Raw genomic sequence first — 21442 nt, forward strand, 5'->3', positions numbered from 1 at the left:
ACTTCTGCCTGTATACTTTGAAGTTCAGGGTGCTGACCTTTTTCTCCTGAATGAGGTAAACGATATATGTTTGACTGATTATAGTAAGCTTGTTAACCCATTTTGAGTTGCTTTCCTTTAACAAAGCAGATCCAAGAACCTGTATGGGCAGCCACCCTGAGGATGCTTGGGGTGCTTGCTGCTACAGTTCTTCATCCCACCCTTACCACCATATGTACAGCATTCTCCTATGCTTGGATTCTGCTGAAGATCTCTTATGTGCTAGGAAATCAGTCCCTTTGTGGAATTGTCCCTAGGGGAACCTTTACCTTTTGGCATATAGTTCCCTCTGAATTTTAAAGTAGATGTGGCATAGGGGGCTTAGGGACCCTCTTTTCTTTACCAATTAAGCAGAGACCTACCTCATCGGCTCAGCCAATGTTCCTAACATTCTGGTAACACACAATCCTCTTTCTGCTTCCACATTCTACATACCTCAAGTGTACATTCTCTAGACTTCTCCCTGACCATAATCATGTAGTGCTTCCTTATGTTGAACTCAGCTCTCTTACTCTGAAGCCCTTCACTCCTGACTAATGAATATATAACCAGCCTACCCAAACCTGCAATCCTGCTGTTTAAAAAAAAATTTTTTTTTGCTTTTTTTTTTTCTGGAGGGGGAAAGGCAAGGCCTTTGGAGTTGTGACTTGTCCAAGGTCACATGGCTAGTTTTATATTACATGTCTGAGGTCAGATTTGAACTCAGGTCCTCTTGACTCCAGGGTCAATGCTCTACTCACTGTGCCACCTAGCCCTCTCCAATCCTGCTCCTTTTTAACTGTCTTCATCTCACGCCACATGAGATAGTATCATCATGAGATGATATTTTTCCCTTCCTTCCTACCCCTTTCTATCTCTAGCTCTGGAAACATTAATAAATCAACTTCATTATTGCTGGAAAGGAAATGTCAAACAGTTGCTATTGGTAAGAGTGATCCTCATGACTTTCCTGTCCAAAACACCTCTTGGCTACCCCTCCTCTAGGTGTGTTGTTTTTCTGTATTAGACTAGAAGCTCATTGAAGGTAGGAACTGGTTTGTTTGTTTGGTATTACCAGAGTTTAGCACAGTGGCTAGAACATAGTAACTGCTTAATAAACACTTTTTCATTCATTTATTTCATTCACTTGCAAGGAAAAAGAGAAAAAAAAAACAAATTCAGAAACAATATATGAGAGTAAGATAAGCAAAAGTATGTAGAAATAAAAGAATTCTTACCACATTGATCCAACTTGTTTATTAATCTGTCCTGGCTAATTAATAGCCAGTGTTAATAGCTGAATTTGCTGGGGTCCATGACATGGTCCATATACCAGACTTAGTTTGGGTTTTCATCCACTTCAGCTAGACTACTGCAATAGTCTCAATCTTCTCTATATCTCCAGGTTCTCCCTTCTATTTCTAACCAATATTCACAAAAACACCAAAATAGTGTTGCTTAGGCTAGGTCTAGCCAGGTCACTCCCCTGCTCAATGACCTTTGCTGGCTCCCTATTACATAGAGGATAAAACACCAACTCCTCAGCCTGGAGTTTAAAACTCTCTTTGGGGATCACTAGGTGAAGCAGTGAATAGAGCGCTGACCCTGGAGTCAGGAGGACCTGAGTTCAAATCCAGCCTCAGACACTTAATAAAAAAACTAGCACTGTGACCTTGGGCAAGTCACTTAACCCCAATTGTCCTACCTTCCCCCCTCCAAAAAACAAAACAAAACAAAAAATTCTCTTTGATCTGACTCCTAACTTCATTTTCAGCCCTCTTTCATACTTTTGCCCCTCAATCACCTGACTTTTCCACCTAAATAGATGACTAGCTTATTCCCCATACTAGACACTCTCTCTTGCCAGGTACACAAGGTTCCCCATGCCTTTTCATCCTGCCTTTCAGAATTCTTATCTGAATTTTTCTTTGAAGATTTTCTCAGGAGTAACTTCTTCTGTGAAATATTTCCCAGGTCTCCCCACTTTAGGGCTGTCTCCACTTTCACATTTCATTATATTCAGGTCTTGGGGACATGGCCTACCTTCCTGAGGACAGGGACTGTTCTTTTTTTATGTTTGTCTTCTCAGAACTTGGCACAGTGCCTGAAGCAAACATCTAACAAATGATGAGGAAGTCAATGCTGTTCGGGACAGGGAAGTTTCATACAACAAACGATCATCTGGGGACAAGACATACGCTTCTCCCTGCCAAGATACTCTTCTAACCTTTGTTCTTCACAGGTCTCTCCTATCCCAGCTTTGGACCTGTAGTTTTGAATCTCTTTTCTGACTTTGAACTTGGCAGTGACATGTTTTCAGACAATAAACCTAGTCCTAACTCTTTTCCTAGGGTAGCTAGATGGCCCAGTGGATAGAGCTGGGTCAAGAGTCAGGAAAACTTGAGTTCAAATTAAACTTCAGACACTTACTAACGGTGTGACCCTGGGTAAGTCACTTAACTGTCTCAGTTTCCTCATCTGCAAAAAGAGCTGGAGAAGGAAATGGTTAACCACTCCAGAATCTTTGCCAAGAAAATCTTGACTATGGTCACAAAGAGTTGGACATGACTGAACAACATCCCTAACCCTATACTTCTAACTCTGCCTATAGGAATATTCCTTCCTTCTGGATCTATTAATTGTCCCTATGGCAAGGATCCAAGTGAATTGATCCACCATGATTCTTATTCTGGGCCCTAGAGTTGTCTTTGCCTACATGATCCAAACCAAAAGTGTACATGATGTTACCTTTTTCTCCTAATCCTTTCTTCCCATTATGATTTGTTATTTCCTGCCTGGGCCCTCTGGATAGGGTTCATTATTTTTTTTTCTACAATCCTAGGCTCCCTCTCAGCCAACCAGGGAGATTCCTGATGGCTGGTTGGCTTTCTGGTATGCCAATCATATGTTAATCATGATTTCAAGAATTTCCACATGTTCCAACCAAGTTGGAAAATGATAAAAGGGTTTCTAAAATACTATTACAATTTTTTTCTGTTACTCAGAAAAGGGATAATCCAATCTGGCAGTCAGTTCACTTCCAAAGTTTACAGATACTAAACCTTTCTTCACATGTTCTCTGAGGCTAATCTATCCCATTGACATGCAATTGACGTAACTAATCCTTGATCTACTGATTCTTCTGATTCCTGAAATAAGCTCATCGATATTCTAGGGAACCTGTGGGGTCCTATCTCCTGTTAGATTGTAGGAGAGTGTTCAGAACAGTGTATGAGAAACCCCCTCTGGTCTTAGAGCTCTGTCCATGTTTCCCAGAGAGGTGATAGAGGAATTAGAATTGTCTTTCTGTAACTTCCCTGGCAAGATTTGAGTTTAACATGAAGGGAAAGTGTAGGGAAAACTCACAGAAGGAAATTTACCAGGGACCAAGGAAGAAAGACCGCAGTTTATAAAAACTAAGGGAAAAGGAAGAATAGACTGAAAGTGGTGGGCTTGTTAAAGAAGGATCTGGGATCAGAGTGGGCCACAAGCTGTATGGGACTCAGCAGCACAGCACAGGGACATTGAGAAGATCAGGCTGATTCTCAGGATACAAATAGCAGTGCAGCACAGCATGCTGGGTTTGTGAGATCATCCTCTCCTTATATCCTACTCTCTTTGGGACCCGTTTAAAGTCCTGGTTTTTTCAGCTTCACAATGATGTAGGAAACTTGGAGAAAGTCCAGAGGAGAGTGATAATTACTGAAAAAAGACATGAGGAGAGATGAAAGGAATTGGGATGATTCAGCCCAGAGAAGAGAAAGCTGGTGGGACTTATAAAGAAATGTCTTAAATGGGAGGGAGGAGAAGCTCTCTTAGATGAATTCCAGAAACTCTTTAATAGACCCACATCTCAGATCAACAGGGGGTGGGGACTTTTCTCAAAGAACTGGCTTCTGGGGTATACAGATTGCCCCATCTGGCCTCGTTAAGGAATGAAAATCCCTTTCCCTTTAATCTAAAGGAGGCATTAAGAAAAGAAAAACACAGCCTAAAATTTCAGCAAATAATTTTAGGAAAAGGAATCATGGAACAAGATTATAAAGCTGATGATGGTCTGTTTACAAAAGCTGTTCCTTCATTTGACCCCTTCTGGTACAGTCAGTCACCTGGGGAGGCCACATCTCAGCTCCTTAAACTCACCTTCACCCCTCCAAACCCATTTGGAGAGCAGGGGTCCCATCTTCATCCATCTTTCTGTTGCCTGGGATGAGAGATTCCAGACTATGGAAACTCTGTCTTCTCTCTTAGAGGTACATTAGATACCTGACAGCCTGAGAATCACCTGAGTGCTCACAAGACTGGGGGGCAAAGAGGAATGAAAGAAAAGGAGGAAAACGATCCATTTCACGTATGTCTTAGGATAGAGTTACGAGCAGGGAAGTCTCATAACTCCAAATGTGATCGAGGAATTCACATTTCTTTAAGTTTGACAAAGCATTTTCCCCATAGAAATTCTGTGAAGTGGGTAGTACATTTAATAGATGAGAAAACTGAAGTTCAGAGAGGGGATGTGACTTGTCCACAGTCACAAAATTAGAAGTGGAGTTGGGATTTAAACCTAGGTCCTGGGTTCAAATTCTACCTCTGATACTATCTTTTCACTACTACATGCTATTTCTTATGGATATAATAACCTCTTGAACTCTATCTATTAGAGATAATTGGTAGTTTAGTGAATAGAGCACTGGACTCGAAATCTGAAAGACCTGAGTTCGAATCCAGACTCAGGTATTTTACTAGCTATGAGACTGTGAGCAAATTATTTAACCTGTCTGCCTCAGTTCCCTTAATTGTAAAATGGGGACAATAAAACCCCCTACCTTTCAAGGTTGTCATGGGGATCCAATGAGATAATATATTTTTCAAAGCTCTTAACACAGTGCCAGGTGCTGTCCTGAAGATTCCTGAATCATAGGATTTATAGCTAGAATGGACCTGGGAGATTTCTGGTCTTTCCTCTGTTTCCCACACACATATCTCCATCTCCCATCTCCCTTTCTTTGCAATGCTGCTTTCCTTATCTTCACAACATGGCTTCCATCTTCCCCTCCACTGTCCCTCTCTTCCTCCAGGATACAGCTAAAGCACCATTTTCTACAAATCTTTCTTGATCTCCCTAACTGTTAATGTGTTCTTTCCCTAATGATCTTGTGTTTTTATTTATTCCATATGGGCAACTAGGTGGCACAGCGGATAGAGCATTGGGATGAGAACCAGGAAGACTCATCTTCCTGAATTCAAACTTTGCTTCAGATACTTCTTAGCTGTGTGACCCTGGGCAAGTCATTTAACCCTGTTTGCCTCAGTTTCTCCTGTATAAAATGAATTGGAGAAGGAAGTGGAAAACCACTCCAGTATCTTTGCTAAGAAAGCTCCAAAGGGGGTCACAAAGAGTCAGACACAGGTGAAATGACTCAACATCAAATTTATTCCACATACAACTCTTTTGTATTTACTTATAAATGTCTGTGCTGCCTGTCTCCATAGATGTTACCTCCTTGAGGGGAGGAATTGCTCCATTCTTTGTACTTTTATCCCTAGTGCCTAGCACAGGTCTGGGAACATAGCAAGGGTTTATTAAATCCTTATTGATTGATTGATCTGGTTTAGTCCCTCATTTTACAGAGGAGGAAACTGAGGCTTTAAAGTGAAGTCATTTGCAAGATGACGGCTTTACCTTCCTCTCTCTCTGAATTCTTAGCCCATATACAACCTCTTTATACTTTTTTTCTCTTTAAATGTTATAGAAGATGGGAGGGAAGTGAGAAGTTGGACTTAAGGCTCTAAGTCTTAGGGTAGATATTTGATGTTGGGGAATGCCAGTGATTATTCTCCTTAATGTCTCTTTAGGATTAGCTCCAGAGGGAGACAGGCTATTGAGCTCTGGTCAATGGACTGAGACTCTGTTTGGAGGTGGAGATCTTCAGGCATAAGCTGGCTAATTATTTATTGGGTATGTTGTGTGGAAAGGATGTTTATTCAGGACTGTAATGGCCTGGATGGCCTCTGCAGCCTCTTCCAATTTGGAGTTTCTGGGACTCATAGAGGGCTTTACTATATTCTAAGTCAACGAGGATGGAACCCTTGGAGACATTTTTTATCCTGCCCCTCTCTCTCACCCTGATCCCCTTCAAAAGAGCTTCCAAATCCTGTGGGTCCCATCTCCACAACATCTGTTAATAGAATCTTCCTCCCTTACTCAGCTGCCGCCTTAGCTTGGGTCCTTATCTTTCACCTGGACCAGCGTAATAATTTCCTAGTTGACCTCCTCATCTCCAGTCTATCCTCCACACAACTGCCAAGATTGTCCTACTTAAGCACAGGTCTGACTATCATTCCCTTGCTCAAAAATATTGGGGGTCTGGGGTGAGATTCTCTAAAGTCAACAGAATGAAATGCAGACTCCTTAACTCAATTGCAATTAGAGCCCTCCACAATCTGGCTCTAACCCATCTATCTCTCCAGCCTAATTTCATACTTCTTCCCTTGAGGAACGTAATGTTCCAGCCAAATAGGATTACTGCCCCAAGTTCCTACTTTTACTTATTTACACAAGCTGTGCTTCCACCCCCTCCCCCTTACCTGGATCACACTCTCTCAATTTTGCCTATTGAAACCCTTCTCCTTTCTGGCCAAGCAATGGTGTCACCTTCATGAAATTCTCTTGGATTCTTCTCCACCCCAGGTGGTCTAGATCTCTCCTTTGTTCCCATGGCATTCCACCTTGTATCATTACTACTTGTGTTTCTATTGCTGGCACCCCCTCCTCCATAGATTGCAAGCTTCTTGAGGGCAGGGACTGGTTTTTCTATTTTCACCTTCAGCATGTAGGAGTGCTTGGTGCATTTGTAAGTGTTTAACAGATGTTTGCTGCTGGGTCATGCTGGAAGTACTTAGGGAGTCCCTTGAGAGATTCTTGGGGGTTTGTGGGACAATAAGATAGGCAAACAGACAGCCAGTAAAATAGGTATGTGCAGAGACAGGGAAGAGAGAGAGACTTGAATTCTGATTAGAAAAGATCACTAAATCCTCTCTCCCTCTCCTTCTGACAGAGTAAAGACCCCATTCTCCCCCCACCCCCAACCCTAAGCATCTCCTTCCTCTTTTACTCCCCATCCTTCTCCTTAGCTTGAAATCTCCTTCTCCCTGCTTGGCAATTCCAATCATTCTCTTTTCCCTCCTATCTATTTGGATGGAGGAGGTGGGGGTGAAGCAGAGGTGAGGGAAGCAGCCTTGAACTTTTCCTACTTGGGCAGAAAGCTCCTAGAGCTTCATGTCTGTAAAAGGAATAGAGGACGGGAGGGGGCAGAGCCAAGAGTGAGAGCAGAGCCAGGGGAGAAAGGGACGACCAGACCTATGGAATGGGACTAGGAGCCAGAGGGGGTAGGGAGCAAAGGAGGAGGGGCTATGAATGAAGGAGGCAGGGTAGAGTTCAGGGGCAGGGAAAAGAGAGATGAGGAAAGCTGGAAAAGGGGGGGGGGTGTAGATGGGCAGAAGTTAGGTAATCAATCCTTCCACTTTGGAATTTTGCTAGAGGGGGGGTAAAAAGCCATTTGAGAAGGTAGGGGAAGGACCAGAGGGATATGACAGAGATTGATAAGGAGGAAAGTCAGCCTGCCCCCACCCCCCTCCCATTATCCTTAGTGCATCCCATCCCAGAATACTGATTTCCCCTCCTCCATACACACTCTGGCTCTCTCCTATCCATTCGGTGATAGCAGGAAGAAACAAGGACTGTCTTGAAATTCCTTCCCTTTTACAGGCACCAGTGGGGCTAGAGTGGAGGATGCTGGTGTCGTTGCATCCACACCACCACACAGGAGACTGAGATTGTCGGGAGAGCATAGGGGGAGAAGGGATTCTCAGAGAGAGCCCTGAGGGATCAGGAATGAGGGGATACCATCTGAAAGAGAAGTCCCTGGCAGCTGTCTTCATTTACTTTTCAGGCTCTCTTAGTCCCTGATAGATGTGGGAAACCAGACCAGGGCCTGCTTATCCTTGAGCCTGTGGCCATAGAATTCTACTATTGGAAGGGACCTCAGGGGTCATCTAATCTGACCTCCCATAACATACAGGAACTCCCTTTGATGATATCCCTGGCAGGTGCTGATCTTGCTTCTACCTGACTATTCCTAGGGGTAGAGAACTCACTACCTGATCCCATCTCCCAACAAGACAATTCATTCCATTTCTGGAAACCATAGGCACTTAATAAATGCTTGTTGTGGGGTGGCTAGGTGGTGCAGTGAATAGAGTGCCGGCCCTGGAGTCAGGAGGACCTGAGTTTGGATCTGGCCTCAGACACTTCACACACACACACACACACACCCCACACACTAGCTGTGTGACCTTGGGCAAGTCACTTAACCCCAATTTCCCTCCAAAAAAGCAAAAAAAAAATGCTTGTTGAATTGAATTCAGTTGACCAGGGCAGGGACAGAAGGCCCTTTTCACGGTGGGGGCCCTTACATCTAGCTGGAAAAGCATCAGGGTCACTCAAGTCTCAGGGGTGAACTGGATTGTTTTCCATTCAATTCACTCAGTTGGCTCTTGATGCGAATGTATTCCAGCTATGACTTAGATTTCTGTTTGGGGAATTACCTTCAAAGACTGTGAAGCCCTACTCTGACTTCACATATTTTTCTTTGAGTCTTGGTTTGATTTTTTTTTTTTTAGAGCAGTCAATTTGGGCCAAGTTTGGTGAATGAGGTGAGTGGTCATATGATAGCAATGCTTTCCTTCTGACAAGCACTAGCTGTTTACCAAACGTTTGCTTCTCCTTTGGCTCATTCCAATCTATCTAAACCATAACCCCATAAAGTAAGCAGGGTAGGAATTTTCCAGCCTCTGTGTCTTTGCTTAAGCTGTTTCCTATGCCTGGAATACCTTCCCACTTCTTTGCCTGCTGAAACCCTACCTGCCATTAGTTAGGTGGTACAGTAGATAGAATGCCTGACCTGGAGTCAGGAAGACCCAAGTACAAATCTTGTCTATGACACTAGTTGGTGTGACCCTGGGCAGCTCCTTTAACATCTCTCAGACTCAGTTTCCTCATCTGTAAGATGGAAATAATAATAGCATTTATCTCCCAAGTTTGTTGTGAAAGGAAAAATGAGATTTTGCACATCTTAGTGTGCTCTATAAATGTCATCGATTACTAAAGCCCAATTTAGATGCCTCCTCTTCCTCCTCCTCTGTGTCTCCAACAATAACTATCTCCCAGCACTTTTCTTTGTACTTATCACAAATTAATGTGCATCATTCTTATGTATGTTTGTGTTATAGAATCATAATTTTAGAACTGGGAGGGAACTGTTGAGATGGACAGATGAGTCCGAGAAAGGTCAAGGGATTTGCTTAGAGTCCCACAGCTAGTGTCCAAGACAGGATTTAAACTCACGTCTACTCCACTCCAAGTCCAGAATTCTATCTGCTTAGAGCCCTTGGCCTCTTAGCCCACTTCTTTCCCTCCTTTCCATTAGACTGGGAGTTCATGAGGGCAGAGATCTTGACCCAAGAGGCATCTAATGAATTTTTTAAAATTAAATTTTATGTTTATTTTTAGTTTACAGCATTCATTTCCATAAGATTTTGAGTTACAAATTTTCTCTGTCTTTCCCCTACCCACCACCCCAAAACAGTGATCCCACTAATGAATTTTTTTAGCTTGAATTTGAATCCTCATTTTACAGATAAGGAAACTGAGTCTCAGAGAAATAAAATGATTTGTACTGGGTCACATAGCTGGTGACTAGGAGAAGGGTGATCTATAGAATCCAGAACTTTTTAAAAAATATATTTTAAGTATTTAATATTTTATTTTTCCCCAATTACATGTAAAAAGGATTTTTAAGATTCACTTTTGAAAATTTTGGGTTCCAAATTCCCTCCCTCCCTCCCTTCCCTCACCCTCATTGAGAAGGCAAGCAATTTGATATAGAACCCAGAACTCCTAACAACAGTCTTGATACCATGACATCTATAACTGACTGATAGCAATGCCATTTTTGGTCAGAAATGAGGTAGGACAATAGAGTAAGGAGGCTGGTTTTCTTGTGTGTCTGTTGAGCTGACCCTTGAGGCCTCAGAGGATGCCAAGAAAATGAGGCCAGGGCTGAGGTAGCCTTCCAAGGGGCCCAGTTTGGTGGAGGACCCTCCCTTGGACCACAAGAAGAAAGACAATGGACAGTAAGCCAGGCTCATCACTTCATAGTCTGTGCTTAGATAAGAAGTTCCAGAGTTGGAAAGGACCTCAGAGGCTGTTTAGTACAACCCAAACTCCACTAAGAACCTTTTCTACAAGAAGAGGGGCAGCTAGGGCGTGTGATGGAAAGAAACCAGGCATGGAGTCAGGAAGACCTGAGTTCAAATCCAGCTTCAGACACTGACTAGTTGTGTGACCTTAAGCAAGTCACTTAACATCTTTCTGCCTCAGTTTCCTTATCTGTAAAGTGGGGATAATAATAGCACCTACCTCCCAGAGTTTTTTGTGATGATCAAATTACGTATTAGTTGTGAACGCACTTAGCACAGTGGCTAGCACGTAGAAAACACTATACAAGTGCTGGTTCTACTTCCCCTTCTATATTAATAAATGGTTATCCAGTCTCTGCCTGAAGACTTGAGTAGGGAAGGTCCTCTCAGGGAGGACAATCTCATTTGTTAGGAAGGTTTTCCCCTTATATTGAAACCCGAATATGCTTCTCTGAAACTTCCACCTTCCATTTGAGGCAGTGTGTTGTAATGGCCAGCACACTGGACTAAAAGACTTGGGTTCAAATCCTATATCAGACACTTAATTGCTGTGTGATCCTGAATAAGTAACAACCTCCTCCTGATTTCCTAATCTGGGATGTTAATTCTGCTTCCTCTTTCTGAATAGAATATGTATAATCCCTTTTCTATGTGATAACCCTTCAGGAACTTGAAGATGAGCTATCTTGTCCATTTTAGGGCTTGTTCCTTTAACCAGTCTTCTCATTGTATCATCTAAAGACCCTTCCCCATCCTGATCCTTTTCCTCTGGATGCTCACCAGTCCTTCCTAAAATGTGATGCCACAGATTGAGGACAGTTTAGGACTGGGGTGGGGAACCTGTGACCTCGAGGTGACATGTGACCCACTAGGTCCTCAAGTATGGCCCTTGCACAGATTAAGGCCACCCTTGAGGACCTAGAGGGCCACATGTGACCTCAAGGCCACAGGTTGCCCACCCCAGGTTTAGGATCATAGTTTTGGAGTTGGGAGGGTCCTCAGAGGCCTTCGAATCCAAACCCCTTTCGAATAGAGGCCATTGAACACAAACATCTCCAGTTCAGATCACTCCAGAGCTGATGTGAACAGTGAGGAGTATAGCAGGACAGTTTTTTCTCATTAGAATGTAAGCTCCATGAGGGCAGAAACTTTGCCTTCCTTTGTATCCCTAGCTCTTGGCAGAGTGCCTAACCTGTTGTAAGAGCTTAAGAAATGCTCGTTGACTGACCTCCTCTACCGTGTTTCCCCGATAATAAGACACTGTCTTATTAGTTTTTTTTGGACAGAAAAACACCAGAGGGCTTATTTTCAGGGGAGGGCTTATTTATTCGAAGATCCAAAAGTTTTTCTTTACAGAAAACTGCAAGATTCTTGCCATGTGACTCCTCTACAATTGCTTTCTTATACTCAACAGTATAGCTCTTCCTTTTTGTACTCATGTCTGGGGGTCAAAACAGACAGAATAATAAAATTATGACCATCAGTCCTTCTTTTCACTCCATCATGCCCCCCGAGTTCTTTTTTCCTCCATCATGCCCTTTTTATCCTCCATCATGCCCCCTCACTCCCACTTACATACCGGGTTTTTATGTTGTCCTGCCTCAGCTCTCCTCCGTGGCACTGCTCTCAATGGCTCCAGCAAGCAAATCACTGGGGAAGAACAGGATGACGTGCTCCCTGCTGCAGCTCTGATTGGATGCAGCTCGGAGCGCGGCATGTGTTTCACTGGGGGGGGGGGAGGGCGGTGCATACAGAGGGTACCGTAATGTAGCGTGTAGCGCAGGGGATCACCTTCACTACAGTAGCAATCTCAATAGGGCTTATTTTCAGGGGAGGGCTTATTTTAGAGGAATCTTACACAGTAAGGGGAGGGCTTATTTTCGGGATAGGTCTTATTATCAGGGAAACACGGTAAATGTAGCCTAAGGTCACATGAGTTTTTTTTGACTGCCACATGACATTATTGACTCATATTGAGCTCACAGGCTACTTACACACATCCCCAGTTATTTTTCAGAATTTTTCTTCCAACAATTCCCTTCCCTCCCCCCATCCAGTTCTTGTGACACTGAGATTTGTCTGTAGCCTTACTGACTTCCCAGTTATGGCTCATCTGATGAGATTTGGGTTCTAGCTTGTTGAGATCTATTGGGATCTCTTAGCAGTGCTTCCCCCATTGCCTACCAAATAAAGTCCCAACCCCTTAAGGTCCTACGGTTCCTGCTTTTCTGGCCAGATGCTACATCATTAGCCTTCAAGTGTTCATTCTACTTTCCTGATGAAACTGAATTAGTTGCCATTTCATGTTCATATCCTATATTTTCTTTCTTCTTTGTCTTTGCTCATGTTTCCTCCTGGGCTTAGGATGACTCTGCCCCCTTCAAGACTCAATTCGATGGGTCACTTCCTTTCCTTGTTCCCCAACTTAGGAAGTTATCTTTTCCTGTTCTGAACTCTGAGAGCCATTTGTATTTCTCTCACACACTTAGGATTTGTTTTGTATTACAGTCATTTATTTACCTCCACTAAGGTTCTGTTTTATCATGGCCTCTGTATGACCATGGCTTCTTGAAGCCTTAATGAAATGAAAACCATGACAGGGCTGGCCAAGCTTGAAAGGTCAGAAAGAAATATATGTCTTTTGTTTGACCACTAGCATAGCTAAGGATGGAAGGGAGATTTTTTTTTTTTTGGCTTGCTAACTCATGAAATCATCTATTAAGGCACAAAGGGTTTGAGAGAATATCCATATTTGTGAAATCATATGATCTCAAGATGTTAAACTAGAAGGAACCTTTGTCCAGATCTGTTATTTTATAAATGAGGCCCTGACAGATTAGGTAATCAATTGGATGTCACAGAAGTACCAAGTAGCATAACTGTGATGAAAGGAGTTTGGACTTTTGAAATATAGTAATTTGTTTTATTGCCATTCCTACACTGTCAACTCCTGGAGAAGGTGGAGACCTGGCCTTATTTATTCAGCTTTGTATGAGGTAGTACAGTTATTTGTACATAGTAGGTGCTTAATAAATACATGTTACATGAAATACAAGAGGGGCGGCTAGGTGGAGCAGTGAATAGAGCACCAACCCTGGAGTCAGGAGGACCTGAGTTCAAATCCACCCTTAGACACTTAACACTTAATAGCCATGTGACCTTGGAAAAATCACTTAACCCCAATTGCCCTGCCTTCCCCCCTCCAAAAAGAAAAAAAAAAGAAATAAAGGGAGTGGATGTTGTTTTCCAAGTCTAAAGTCATATAAGAGTCTGAGTCGTGCAAGACTGAGAATATGTGGTCCATTGTAGAAAACCTAGGAAATAGCTTGCTTATTATTTTCTCATATTTTTGTCAGGGATGGCCCTCAATGAATGCACAGACTATCCTCATACAGAGGATTTATAGTGATGAAGAAGTAGGTTTATGGTCCAGTATCATGGAAGGCTGAAGGAGAGGATGTCCTTTATGTGATATTCATTGTTACCTTGTGGAAATTTACATATTATTTCTTACTTAAAATCTTTTTTGGAGTGATATGTAGGACTAGCCTCAAAGAATATATTTATGACCTTATTGCTCTTCAACCATTTTTTTGCCTTTTTTTAAGGGCAATTGGGGTTAAGTGACTTGCCTAAGGTCACATGGCTAGTTTTTGTGAAAAGTGTCTGAGGCCGGATTTGAACTCAGGTCCTCCTGACTCCAGGGCCAGTGCTCTGTTCACTGTGCCACCTAGCCACCCCCCCCAACCATATTTTTGAATGTAAATGGGGCAGCTAGTAGATAGAGCATTGGGCATGGAGTCAGGAATTCCTGAGTACAAATCCAGCCTCAGATACTTACTAACTGTGTGGCCCTGGACAAGTCACTTAGTTTCTGTTTGCTTCAGTTTTCTCATTTGTAAAATGGGGATAATAACAGTACTTATATCCCAGGTTGTTGTGAGGATCAAATGAGATAATATTTGTAAAGCAATTTAGCATAGTACCTAGCAAACAAAAGGTGTTTAATAAATGCTTCGTGTTGTCGTTGAGTCATTTTCAGTCATATCCAACTCTTTGTGATCCCATTTGGTGTTTTCTTGGCAAAGACACTACAGTGGTTTGCCATTTCCTTCTTCAACTCATTTTTACAAATGAGAAAACTGAGGCAAACAGGGTTAAGTGACTTGCCCAGAGTCACACAGACTAGTAAATGTGTGAGGCCAGATTTGAACTCATGAAGATGAGCCTTCTTGATTCCAAGCCCAGTGCTCTATCCACTATGCCGATTAGCTGCCCCAATAAATGTTTAATGCATGTTTAATAAATGCCCTTCCAGGATTGTTGTGAGGATCAAATGAGACAATAATTGTAACGTGCCTGGCACTATATAAATGTTAGCTATTCTTGCTATTATTTTTATCATCCATAATGATGCCCATCTTCTCACTGAAGTCATTAAGAATCAAAGAATACGTTAAATTTTTTTTTTTTTGCTTTTTGGAGGGGGGAAGGTAGGGCTGTTGGGGTTAAGTGACTTGCTCAAGGTCACATGGCTAGTTTTGTGTTAAGTGTCTGAAGCCAAATTTGAACTCAAGTGCTCCTGACTCCAGGGCTGGGGCTTTATTCACTTCGCCACCTAGTCACCCCGAATACATTAAATTCTTTTGGATGATCTTACCAAGTGCCTCATAGCAGTTGTATACATCTTCATCCCCTGCAACAGATGCTGGCACATAAATTACAATTATTTTCATGGTGGCCTTCTTGAACACATTCACAGTGAGTCTTCCAAAGCAATATGACTAAGAAATAATGTTTCTTGCTGCCTTTGGGCACACCAGGAAACCAACTCTATCAACATCTTAATTTGTCTCCTTTGGATGAATCTTTAAGCTGTCCTTCCACACAGGTGCAACTTCTTAATGTCTTCTGGTTTCTTTTATCATGAGAATGTCAATATTGATATAATTCAGTTCCTTCAGTAGTATAGGACTTATTCATCACTGTACGAAGAAGCTGTATGTAGAGCACCAATAGTTAAGTGAACATTTATAGATGGTTTAAAGACTTATGATCCTTTCTGTCCTCTGCTCAATTTCCCGTCCTTCTGCCACCATCACTGAGGAATCTGTGAAGACTGGGAGACAAGTTGAATATTTATTTCATTGATTACCATAAGAAAAAATTCATCAGTTACTTAGTGGCCAAACTCCTGGTAACAAGTGTCTTCTCATTGAATTAGTCTAGCCCTTAGACAGCAGTAAAGACTTTTGCCAGGATCATAACAGAAGTGTTTCCAATTTTGTGTTAACTACAAGAACTTGCCCTCTGTTGGGTTAGTGTTCAGAGAACACAGGCTCACCATCACACCACAATGAGGCAATAGATTAAGATTTTTGTGAAAGGTTATAATAATATCCTTTTTTGGGGGTTGGTTCATCCGTTGGTCTATACCAATTTATTGAGTACTTACTATGTGTCTGGTATTGTGCTAAGCATTAGAGATATGAAAAGAAGCCCTCAAGGAGCTTACAACCTGATGGGGGAGACAACAAGCAAACAAATTTGTACAAACTAGCTATAAACAGGATAAATAAGAAATAATTAAGAGAGAGAAGGCACTACAATTAAGAGAGGTTGGGAAATCCTTTCTGTACAAAATGGGATTTTAGTTGGAACTTAAAGGAAGCCAGGGAAGTCAGGAGGTGGAGCTGAGAAGCAAGGGTATGACAAGCATGGGGGACAATCAGAGAAAATGCCAAGAGTTGAGAGATTTGTTTGTGGAACAGCCAGGAGGCCAGTGTCACTGGATCAAAGGATATGTGGAGAAGAGTAAGGTGTAAGAAGACTAGAGAAGTATGGGGGTGGGGACTAGGCTATAAAGGGCTTTGTATACCAAATGGAGCACTTTGCATTTGATCCTGGAGGTCATAGGGAGCCTCTGGAGTTCATTGAGTTGTGAGCATTAGGAAGATTACTTTGGTGGCTGAATGGAGGATGGATTGGAGTGGGGAGAGACTTGAGGCAGGAAGACTCACCAGCAGAACATTGCATTAATCCAGGCTTGAGGTGATGAGGGTCTGTGCTAACTAGAGTGGTGGTGGTTTCCGAAGAGAAAAGGGAGCATAATCGAGAGATGTTGCAGAGGTGAAATCTATGGGTCTTGACACTTGGTGGAGAGAAGGGCGGGAGATAGTGAGGAGACCAGGATGACACCTAGGTTGTGAACCTGAGGGTCTGGGAGGATGATGTTGCCCTTGAAAGTAATAAGGAAAGTAGGAGGGAGAGAGGGTTTAGAGGTGATAGATAGTGAGTTCTGTTGTCTAGTGGACATTTGGTTCAATGTCTCAAAAGGTAAATTTTTTTAAAAATTATTTTACCTGATAGAGCAATAAGTGGCCTTAAGAACTTCCCCATAGAAAGAAATGTTTTATCTTTTACAACTTTGGGGGGGGGGAAATTATTTTAAAAATCATTGATAATTTAACTTATTTCAGTACCTGTGGTTCCAGGTGTTTTCCTCCTATCTCAAGAGGCATCTCTTATGTCAAAGAAGAGAAAAGAAAAAAGAAAAAAGAAACCAGTTCAGCCAAATTAACCAGCAATTTAAAAAAGTGTAACATTATATGTTGTTCTACACCCATTTCCCCACCTCTACAAAGAAAGGAGGGAAGGGCATTTTCATGTCTTTTCTTTGGGATCAAAGTTGATCATTCCAATCTCACATTTCAACAAAACAATGGTATTGTGGTTATTGGTTTTTTTCCCCCCATTTCATTGGGTTGTAGTCATTGTTTGTATTGCTTTCCTGGTTTTGCTTAATTCTCTTTGCATCAGTTAAGTCTTCCAATGCCTCTCTTTATTCTTCATATTACTCATTCCTCCAGCACTGTATCTCACTTTATCCATTCCACAACTAACAGATAACTGCTTTCTTTCCATTTCTTTGCTACTACCAAAAAAAAATTCTGCTTTAAATAGTTTAGTGTTTGTGGGACCTTTCTTTTTAATCATTGACATCTCTGGGGCATTTCCCTAGCAATAAAATCCCTGAGTAGAAAAGTATGGACATTTTAGTCACTTTCTTTGAATAATTCCAATTTTCTTTCCATAATGGTTGAAACAAATTCACAGCTCTACCAAGAGTGCATTAATGTGCTCATCTGTACACAGCCTGTCCAACACTTACTATTCTAAGGGAAAAGTTATTAACTAGACATGTCATAGAGAGGTCACAAAGGACAAAATGTACAATTTCAAATATATAAAATTCAAAAATCTTTGAACAAATAAGCTCAATAAATTGTAAATCAGAAGAAAAATATAGATTGAGGAAAGCAATATTTCAATTTGATTTATGTGGCAAAATTCTAACATAAAAATATCTATAGGGAATTGTCTTAAGTCTATCAGATTTAGAGCAATAATTTCCCACTAAATGAGTTGTTCAAGGATATGAGAAGTTTCCAAAAAGAAAAATACAAACTATTAGCAACCACATGAAAAATGTTCAAAATCATTACTAATCAGAGAAATGCAATTTAAAACAACCCCTAGGTATTACCTCCTACCCACCAAGTTAACAAAAATGGTAAAAAATAAATAGGGAATCGTACTTATAAGTCATGTTGCATAGTTGATAAATTACTGGACTTGGACCCAGGAAGATCTGGCTTCAAATCTTGTTTCAGATGCTCATATTGTGATCCTGGGAAAATAATTTCTTCTTTCTGTGCCTCAGTTTCCTCATTTGTAAAAGGAGAGAAAAGGCATTTGTGGTACTTATGTAACTCACAAAGGCTGTTGAGGAGATCAAGGCAGATAACATAAACCCTGTGCAAATACTGATGATAAATATCAGTTATCATTATTCTGCTCACTGCTGGAGTCCTAAATTGGCTTAGCAGTTCTGGAAAACAATTTCGAATTGCACAATTATTAAATTCTCCATACCCTTTGACCCAGAGATTCTATTACTGGGACTATATTCCAAGGATGTTAGTGACAGTTAGAAAAGATCCATATATACAAAAATTTTAATAATAGTATTATTTGTAACTTAAGAAAAAGCTGGAGACAAAATATAGCCAATGATTGAGGAATAGATGAACAAACTGTGTTATATAAATATAATAGACTATTATTAGTGAGAAGACTTATGTGAAGTGATGCAAAAAGATGTAAGCAGAGTAAAAAGTAAAATATTTCATTACATATATAATTATATATGTATATACATTCATTCATACATAGAGGTATGTGTGTATATATATATGTGTGTACACACACATATTATATATATATAATTACCACCATAATGTGAATAATGTTCATATAGAGAAATAACAAGTTTGGATAAATACAAATACAATAGTTAATGTTAGTACCATTCTATCAATGTTAAAAGCTATGTTTTAGCTTTTTCAGAAGCTTTCTTTGCAGGGAATTTGGGAGTTTGTTGGATATCCGTTGCATCTTTATTTTTTTGGGGGGTGTAATGGGAATGTAAATTTTTAAGATCTTCCCTGCCCCTAGGCTAAAGTGCACCTGGAGCCTGGGGTGGGAGGCTTGTTTTTCAGTAGATACTTTTTGATTGGCCAGTGGGTCCAGAAGGTTGTTACATTCTCTGAGCCAGGAGAAGGCTATATAAGCCCTGATGTGTAGCTTTGTTTTGGGGCTCACTTTGGGAAGTGTTCTGTGATTTGATGAGACTCTGGGAAGCCATTGTTGAGAGTCCCCCGGCTTTGAAAAACCCAGATGTTGATGAAAACCAGATGTTGATTTGGTATGGATGTAATGGTTGGACAGTTTGGAAACTGTCTACTTGATCTGTTTCTCTGTCTTGATAATTCTGTCTGTATATTCTGAAGTTCGGGGTGCTGACCTTTTTCCCCTGAACTAGGTAGATACATATTTGACTGATTAAAGTAAGCTTCTTAACCCATTTTGAGTTGCTTTCCTTTATCAAAGCAGATCTAAGAACCTGAATTGAGGCAGCCACCCTGGGGACGCTGGGGTGCTTGCTGATACAGGGGGAAAGCAAGGCAATTGAGATTAAGTGACTTGCCCAAGGTCACATAGCTAGTAAGTGTGTCAAGTGTCTGAGTACGAATTTGAAGTCAGGTTCTCCTGACTCAAGGGCCGGTGCTCTATTCACTGCCCCACCTAGCTGCCCCAGATATCTGTTGTATCAAAACAAAATTTGTCAACAACTTTAAAAAAAGAACTCTCCAAAAGTTGACATTATACATATGTTAATATGATATAAAATTCCTTGATGGAAATGATAGAAATAACTTGGTTCAATAATCCTGTGATTATTGATAGCAATCAAAGCATGTAAGAGGGAGAAATATGCTCATCATTGTCTTAAAAGATGTTCCATGCCTAGACCTGCTAGTGCGGATTCCCTATAGATTTCAAGGAATTCTGGTGTTTGTGCAAGGCATCGGATTACATCAAGCTTCAGGATGTCTCAGAGCCTCCTCAGTGAATTCTCTAGCTACCCAAAAGAGATTGGCCTAGCCATTTATGTAAGGGAAAAATAAGACAAATGGATGAAGACAACTCCCCAAGATTATAATTTGTTACTATATGGGAAGTCCATCACTGGGTTAGTCCTCTAAATCTTAGACAGCCACTGTACATGGACAATGAGTGGGGCCAGAATTAAGTAGAAGGAGAGTGAATTGGACTGCTTTTGAGAACATGCTCAGGGCTTTTAATGAGCTCTTAACTGCTCCTCCTGATACGAAAAAGAATTAAAAACCCCCAAATTTTCCTGGTGAGGTTATAGGCTGACAATCATGGAACATCATGAGCTTTGGAAAAAAAACTACTTTATGGGAAAAGCTGAAGGACAGTAGACAGATACATATATAGCAGGCACATATAGGCAGCAGAGAATTGCCAGGCTTGTGTGCAAGAAAAGACATAAAAGATACAATCAAGGAAATGTATTATCAGAAAAGGAGTTGGGTGAGTCATGTAGTGAGATTAAGAGATAACAGATGGACAACTGAGACCTACATTTGGACCCACCAAATGGAAAATATGTAGGGTAAGCCCTCCAGTGTGTTGGGAAGATTCTCAAAGGAGAATTTATGAGGGGACATGGACAAGACTAGCAGAATATAAGCAGGAACTTGTTTGTCCTTTCTTGAAGAGAACCATGACAAATGGTTAGTAATGTGTACCTGGAGAAGGAGGGCTCACCTTCATATCACTGACCTGTTGATCTGGGTTATTATTACATTCTTGATGCCTACTAGAAATTTACATTCTAAATGTGTGAGGAATATGAAAGATACCCATATCCAAAGGACACATCTAGGGACACAGATCCACTCAGCAATTTCAGGAATGTTTATTGGAGGAAATGGCATTCATGACAGATTTTTATTAATGGGATGTGGGGGAGGGAGTGGGGAGAAGTTGATAGGGTCTAACAGTGAATTTTTTGGAAAGTCACATCTCCTTAATAATACCATAGCTTTGGAGTTAGAGTGGATTGGACTTTGTCATATCAAGTCATGACTTGACTTTTACACTCCTTCCTGAGTTCTCAGAAACCACCATACTCCTAAGTTCCCCATACCCTTCAACTAGCCTCTCACTGTTCTCCTGTTTCCTATGTCCAGGCTCCTATGTTCCAGGCTCGCTACATTCTCTTCTCTATAAATACCTTGTGGCCCAGCTCTGGTATTTAGGGTTGGCAGCTGTTGCTGCCAGGAAAATGGCTGTGTCTGACAAGCAGGCTCCGGACAAGATACACAAACCCCTGGATGTATGTGTCAGGGTGTCGTTGGTGGATGAGGGAGGGAGGAGATGGCAAAAGAGATATGAATCAGAGAAAGAAGCCTAGGGTGGTGAGTAGGAAGGGGTCATCGGGAAGGAGAAAGGAGCCATTCCTGAGAGAAGGAATGGGACGGCTATAGAATAATTGTTAAATTGGCTGCTGATATCATCCCAGGTCCTCATTCTGAGAAATCACCCTGTTGTTTGTACCACTCAGGGTGGAAACAGTTCAAGCCTGGGTTTGGGCAGGGAATGAGGGAGAGAAGTCCAGGGAAAAACTTTGAGAGGAATTGAGACACAATGGTGTAACACACTTGTTCACAGTCCATATAGCAGAATGGATTCTAAGATCCTTGGGTTTTGTCCATTGTTCTTTCCTCCTTTAGTA

This window comes from Petaurus breviceps, unplaced genomic scaffold (genome assembly GCF_028583685.1).
Source record: "Petaurus breviceps papuanus isolate PSGF00001 unplaced genomic scaffold, PetGlider_PUasm1.0 688, whole genome shotgun sequence".
NCBI lineage: Eukaryota > Metazoa > Chordata > Mammalia > Diprotodontia > Petauridae > Petaurus > Petaurus breviceps.